Source organism: Lygodium microphyllum, chromosome 13 (assembly GCF_053477565.2).
Source record: "Lygodium microphyllum isolate KBCC chromosome 13, Lygodium_microphyllum_v1.1.10, whole genome shotgun sequence".
NCBI classification, from domain to species: domain Eukaryota; kingdom Viridiplantae; phylum Streptophyta; class Polypodiopsida; order Schizaeales; family Lygodiaceae; genus Lygodium; species Lygodium microphyllum.
In genome coordinates, this window is record NC_141147.1 from 125599397 (window position 1) to 125606651 (window position 7255).

Sequence of the window (7255 nt, forward strand, 5' to 3'; positions counted from 1 at the left end):
CAATAGAGAAGATCCCACTTGGAAGCCCATCTTCAACATTTCCTTAGATCGTATTCACATTTGTTCATTGCATGCTTTTGTCAGAATCATGGAGAAACTTTTATATGAATACATTTTCTTTGCTTATAGGATGCAACCAGAAAAAGAAGCCATTGCAACGTGTAGGAATGTGGAGTGAGTGCTATCAGAAATTGGGCTACACATGCATCATGTGACGATCGAGAAGAGATCAAGAAAATCTGGTAACTTGCCAAAAAAGCCTTGCTTTGGAGGAGCAAAGGCTAGGAAGTTTCTCTCAGTACCCATCAATGAGGAAGGGAATGTCATGGTTCGTAGGCCGCAAGACTACAATGGGTGGAAAAAGTTACATTTTGCAGTTCCTGATCGAAGTAATGGAGGAAAAACAAGATTGGCCAAAGCTAAGGTTTGGATAAGTCTTAACAAATTGGCTCCCTTACTTCACAAGATGGTGTTTAACAATGAAGATAAGCAAAAATTTATCATTGCTGTGTATAGCTTCTACGAAAACATGGTGGAAGCATGGGGCAAAAGCTCTATCACACATTACATGGTGCGTACTAAGTTAATATTTTAAAATTGTATGAATTATATAAACTATTGAGCATAGTTTTACTCATGTGTGATATGTGTCTTTGTAGCATATCCTTGAGGCACATGGGCCATACTTTGCAGAAAAGGGAAGCATCGAAATCTGGTCCACACACAAGGGATGGAAAATTCACATTGGATAGCACGTGGTGCATACCAAAGAAAAATTGATCATGGTGGAGGGGTGAATGGTAGCAATCCAATGATCCAATTGCTATGGTAGCAATCCAATGATCCAATTGCTATCTTGGTGGTATAGGATTATAGTAGCGGATGAAGCTAAACTCTCCCAAAAGAGAGCAAATAAAAGTGCTGATGAATTGGCTGCAGACATAATGGAATCACGTCGTATCACTAAAAGAGTGTGTTATGAAGCCTCAACTGCCAAAGAAAACTATGCCAAGTGGGTAGAAACAAGGCTTCGATAAGACAACAAATGGGTTCGAAAAGAGCTAAGATAGTAAGATGAACAATGTGAGTCAGTGTGAATGCAATTCATAGTTTAAGAGAGAAAGAGAGAGTGTGCATCTATGTGAATGAGTCTCACAGTTTAGGGTTATATAAAAGAGGGTTTCACTTTCTATCTTATTCATTGAGTTCTCACATCTCTTGTGCAGGAAAGATGGATAGGTCTAAGGTAGTTGCAAATAAGCTTCCACTCAGAGCCCCATATCGTGTTCAGCCCCTTGAAGCATCTACTAGCTTAGATGCACCCCCTTCTCAACCTAATCCACCTTCCTCAAGTCACCCTCACAAGGGTCCTCCTCAGCATCCCCACAAGAAAGGCAAGTGGAAGCCAGGTATAGTGGCGTTGAGAGAAATTAGAAGGTATCAACACTCTTTTGATCTCATCATTTCGAAGGCGAGCTTCTCGGGACTTGTTCGGGAGATTGTGCAAGACCTCTACCGCACAGAAAGCATGAGGTGGTTTTTGGCACAAGGTCAGGATAGACCTGATCGCTTCACAAAAGAATATATTTATGCTCTACAGTGTGCTGTAGAGGCCTTTTTAGTTGACTTGATGACTAATGCTCAACTTTGTGCAATACATGCGAAGCGCATCATTGTAACTCCCAAGGACTTCCAACTTGTAAGAAATCTTCAAGCAGTGAAGGATGCATTCGTTCCAATGGAATGAACACAGTTTGCAATGTTATCTTTTTTGGCATAGTGTTATCCTCCTGCATTGGACATATGACTATGTCCCAGTGCAAAACTATTGTATGCGCCCTTAAAATATGAATTAAAATTTTACACTTGTCTTTCGCTCTCAACTTTGACTGTACATCTTTGTTGTATTTTCAATTCTTACTTACAATTTTTGTTAGCACTGTCAATTTCAATAGGAATAACATGCAAAAATTTTCCATTTCTTGTTGTAGACTTTACTCCTAATGCCTCTGTATAGTTTATGTGGTGAGAAGCACTCGTTAGGTGGCCAAGAGCCCTTTTTTTTGTTGAAAAAAAGTGCTTGCAGACCCCTGGTCCGAAGTCTGGTGTCGTCTGGAGCCACTTTTCTGACTTCGGACGGATTTATGATCACACAATGGATAGTGTGTATGAAGCTGCATTAAACCTATTTTGGAGTTTAAATGGGTTAAAAGTTCATTTTTCTTCTCATTTTCACATCTTGATTTCTTTGTTTCCTCCATTTTCACATCCCCAACCTCTGTCTCTTCTCCGTATTGCCCTCCTTGAGCTTGCATGGCACAGATCAAGCAAGCATGTCGCCATTTTGGCCTCGGGAAGACATCACGCCAAGGCCTGCCACCTGGAGCACAAGGTGGAGCCTCCTCTAGTGCAGCAACAGGTGCTCCTCGTAGAGCATAAGGACCACCACAAAAGAAGAGGAGATGGAAATCGGGCACTGTTGCCCTTCGAGAGATAAGGAGAATCCAATGCGGATACGAGCTTCTCATCCCGAAAATTTCTTTCCATAAAGTTGTTTGAGAAGTCATGCAAGACTTGGAGCTGAAAGGGATGGAAAGATTTTGGGCACGACTTCGGACATGGCAACTGCAGGCATCATTTTTTGCCAAGATTTCATCGGTGGACTCCGCGGGACCTGACGCACCCTACCATCAAGTTTCATTGCATAAAAATATATGGTAGTTAGAAATCTCACCTTCTCGAGATCATCTTGTATCTTCATTTCCTCGTGTATTAGGGAGGCACCTCTTTGGGTAGAGGGATCTACAAACTCCTTGGTAGGAAGATGGGGCCTTGGTCCAAACAAATCATGTTGTAGTGCTTCAAATTTAGCATTGGGCACAAGGTAAACTTCTTCAACTGAGGTAATATGCTCCTGTGCTGCTATGATCGCACTCATAGTATCTAAGCTTGTGCCATCATATCTTCCAATCTTTGCCATTATTGGATGCACATCCATGTAATCATAATCGATTAGGTCTTCCATTGAATCCCTGACTAGGATAGAAAACAACTCTTCTTCCTTCATTTCCAAGTATTGCAGTACATCTGATAGAAGTAAGTATTGTACACCATCTACTTCAATGGGTGTCAAGGAGGCAAGGTTGGGTTTGTTGACTTGTGGCTGTTCTGAAGAAGATGGCACCATGAGAGCCAACCCTTGCTCTGTCACCACTCGATGTTCCTCTTCAACATTTATAAGCTCTTCGATAGGTTCTTCTCCCGTGTATGTGATAGAAACAACCTGTGGAGTTGTATCTTCATCTCTCTCCTCCTCTAGGGGTGTATCCAATGCAAGGAGGTAAATTGCCAATGCGCAATCACACTCCACGAGATCCAAAGGTGATGTACCTGGTGCACTTCCCATGGGAACAGTGCATACTCTATGCGAAGGATCCACATGGGCCAGATACCTATTCACCACTTTTTGGTGATTCTTCCCTGCCTGAAATACCATGAGCTATTCCAGAGGCACCCAAGTCATGTCGAATCCCTCGATGGAGTATGTGCATGTAGCAATGGTGCTCACAAAGTCTTCCAAAACCTGAAGGGGGGGATCCAGCGATCAGAGCACGCTTTCAAGGTTGAATTTCTTAAAGAAAACCTGGAATATCTCGTCACCCTGGTTGGCAAAGATAGTCTCGTGGATCCACTCATCAAAGTGTGCGCGAGCACCCATCGTAACAGGTAAGAGAGATGTGGTGGATATAAAGAGATGAAGAGAGAAAGTGTGAAATGAAACAATGAAACAAGAACTAAACTAGTTCTACCTTAAAAACCTTAAGTTTTAAACCATTAAGGGTTGTTCGCATACGATATTTAGTTATGGCTTTACTTACATCTTTGTAAAGTTTACATGCATATGTAAATGTGTTGATGTGGAAAGTGTATAATAAGTGTATGATTTTGCATAAATACCATAATTTTTAAATATTACAAGTTTGTAAGCGACAATATTCTATTGGCAAAAAAAATCCAAATTTTTACAAGTGTTGGATATTACAACTTGTGGTGTTGGGATTTTTAGGGAGACTCTACAATTTCTAAAATATATGGAGCCACACACTTTTCGTTGGTAACAATATCCTCAGCTTGACTTTGAATTTTCCTACCATCTAGTTTAAAATAGAAGCTAACAGGTGGATTCTACATTAACATTGTAATTTCCTGGCGCATTATACTCAAGGGCCAATCATCCTCCATTCGCAACACTTGGGGCTCGCGGCCCTCACAAATGACAGTAACATCCACAGCTGCACTTTCACGCATGTCTTGATCAAGGCACAACCATTTACCCTTGAGCATCCTCCATCTACGATACTTGAACACTAGGCATAAAGTTTGTCATGCGACAAAGTACCTCTAATTGGAAAGGAAAGTTAGTCAATTCATCCCAAAGTAAGATAATAGTCAACTAAGAGAGAAAATTTTTACTTGAAAGCCATGTCCCTTGTTGTGACTCGACACTCCACTGTGTTAGGATTGTGAGTTATTTTTTATGTCCAAGTTTTGCCTAGAATCCTTGTTACATAATCCTTTGATGTATTTTTTATGATATACGTGCTTTTAGTACGTCTCAAACCCTTACATTCCTTGAACATGTGTTCAAAAATTGCAATCGGTATGAACCAGCTTAGATGTACATTCTTTGAGCCAGTGCTTGGCTTCATAGAATTCAATATGTCTGCTGAAATTTTTGTGCTAGACATGTGCAAAATGTCGCTACTACACAATGTCCATTCTATGCTATTGAGATTCGATATGTGCATAGACTCAAGGGTTCCATGTTCTCGACTCCCCTTGGGTAATATGTACTTGGAGTCATAGGAAAAAACAAGGTCCTCTACGAGTTGCTTAGCTGTACACCCCTCAAAGAGCAATCTACCAATTTCGAGGTGGTAACACGTAAAAGAACCAGTGAAACTCTCAATATTTTGCCACTCACAGCAATCCGAAGGGTATACTTCTGTAAATACAAGACAAGTTATTACATAGGTATCATGAAATTTCTCATTCTCAATGAGTTGCAAATACTTACTGCTTGCAATGTTTTGTTGAAAGGGCATAGTGGGCACAATATGTATTTGTTTTTGCATGAATACATGTTGTACAAACGCCTCTATTACAAGGTGAGAATCAATATTCCTTTGTCTGAGAGCTAAAATTTTACCCTTCCAGTGCTTTGATACATCTGCAATTGCTGATGCTTTCACCCTGAAAGCTCCCTTCATACTTGGATGCATATGTATCCAAGACCAGCAATGATACGTATCAATGATCCAATTCCCTTCTTCATCTTTTCTATTACGTACTTCTATCGAGAGAATGCTTGTTCTTCTCTCAGGCATTATAACCTACGCATTAGATGTAAAGAAGTATGTATTAACCCCTAACATCGATATCGAAATGCATGTGGATATACACATAAACACAAAGTATAGATTTAATTTCAAGACATCACTTTAATCATACCATTTACATGAAATATAAGGAAAAGAATAGCACGAGAATACTCAGAGAATTTTGCCAAAATAAATTTTATTATAATGAAGAGGAGTCTGATTTGACTCAATACATTGTATGAAATGTGGGTATTATAGAGTAGTTGTTACAAGGATAGCAACCACATGGCATGCAAATATTAATAGCCACATTGGATTGACACCTGAGATATTCTAAGACTCAACACATTGTGTGTTATATGGATGATATGATAGAAGAGTTTCATGGATCATTGCCAATTGGCATGGAGATCCAAATGGACACATAGGACCAATAAAGCAGAGGATTTTTGAACCATCGACTTCCAGTAGATCCATATCATCCAACACAAAGGAATCACTCACCACATCAAAATAGTTGATGGAGAATTATATGCTTCACCTAAACCTTGTACAATACCTACATGCACAAAAAAAAACTTGCATGAATCCCTTTTAACAAAAATACTTGCATGAATCTCTTTTAGCAAAAAATATCTAGATAACTACATGAATAGAAGCAATACAAAACATGGCCAATTTACCTATAAGCTGATTTGCTGAAGATAAGATTGAATCATTGCTAATCAAAACCCATTGCAAATGATGGACATAAGAAAACATCAATCCCATCAAATATAAAAGTCACTAATTAAATGAATAAATTTTGGTACCATAAAATATGGTAGATTTACCTGTAAATTGAGCTACAGAATCTCTGTTCTACCTTGTGTTAAGTGTTACAACAACAATTGATCCTTAAGTTAGAACTAACATCAAACCCTATTATAAAGATAGTAGAAAAGAGATAATGCAGAGAGGAAGAAAGAGAGAGTTTGTGTGAGTATGCGGGAGAGAGAAAGAAATGAGCACCTATCCAATCTTGCCCAAATTGATCTCTGCAAAAGACAATTTTGCAAGAGTTAGTATTTACATGAAGGTATACTGAAAAAACAGTAGAAAAGAGGAAACATAGATAGAGAAAGAGAGAGGGAGAGAGAGATAAGCACTTATGTAATGTCACCCAAAATGATCTCTGCAACAAAACAACAACAAGGATTAGAACTAACATTGTGTTGTATTGAAAAGATATCAGCAAAAAAAAAACCAAACAGAGAGAGAGATTAACACCTTTGCCTCTTTCTCCAAATAAACTCTGCAAGAAAACAACAATTAGAACCAACATCAAATTCTATTGAAAACACAACATAAAAGAGAAACAACACATAGAGAGAGGGGAGAAAGAAAGGAGAGAGAGATGAGCACCTTTGTCTCCTGCCCCAAACAACCTCTGCAAAAAACAACAACAACAGTAAGAAACGACATCAAACCCTATTGAAAAAATAGCAAACAAGAGAAAATGCAAAGAGAGATGGGCACTTGTGTTTTGCCCAAAATCTGGAGCTGCATGAAGAAGAAAGTGCAGAGGTAAGTAGAATGCTCAAAACCCTAATTACTCTCAGTAGAGGGAGCTTCAATGGAAATGAAAAATCACGAGTATAGAGAAGAGAGGGAAAGTGGTTTGTTGCTCAACTTTTGGGTCAAACTGATTTCGTGAGAGGGAAAAAAACCAAAATTAAAAATTCTCTAAAAAAAGGGGGGAAATATGAGGTGAGAGAAACTCAAATTTTATGTACTATTCATTCTTCCTTTTTTAAATCTCCCACTACCCCTTTTTTAATAGAAAACCCAAGATTTGGAGAGAGAAGATTCACTCTCCATGGATGTCAACATCT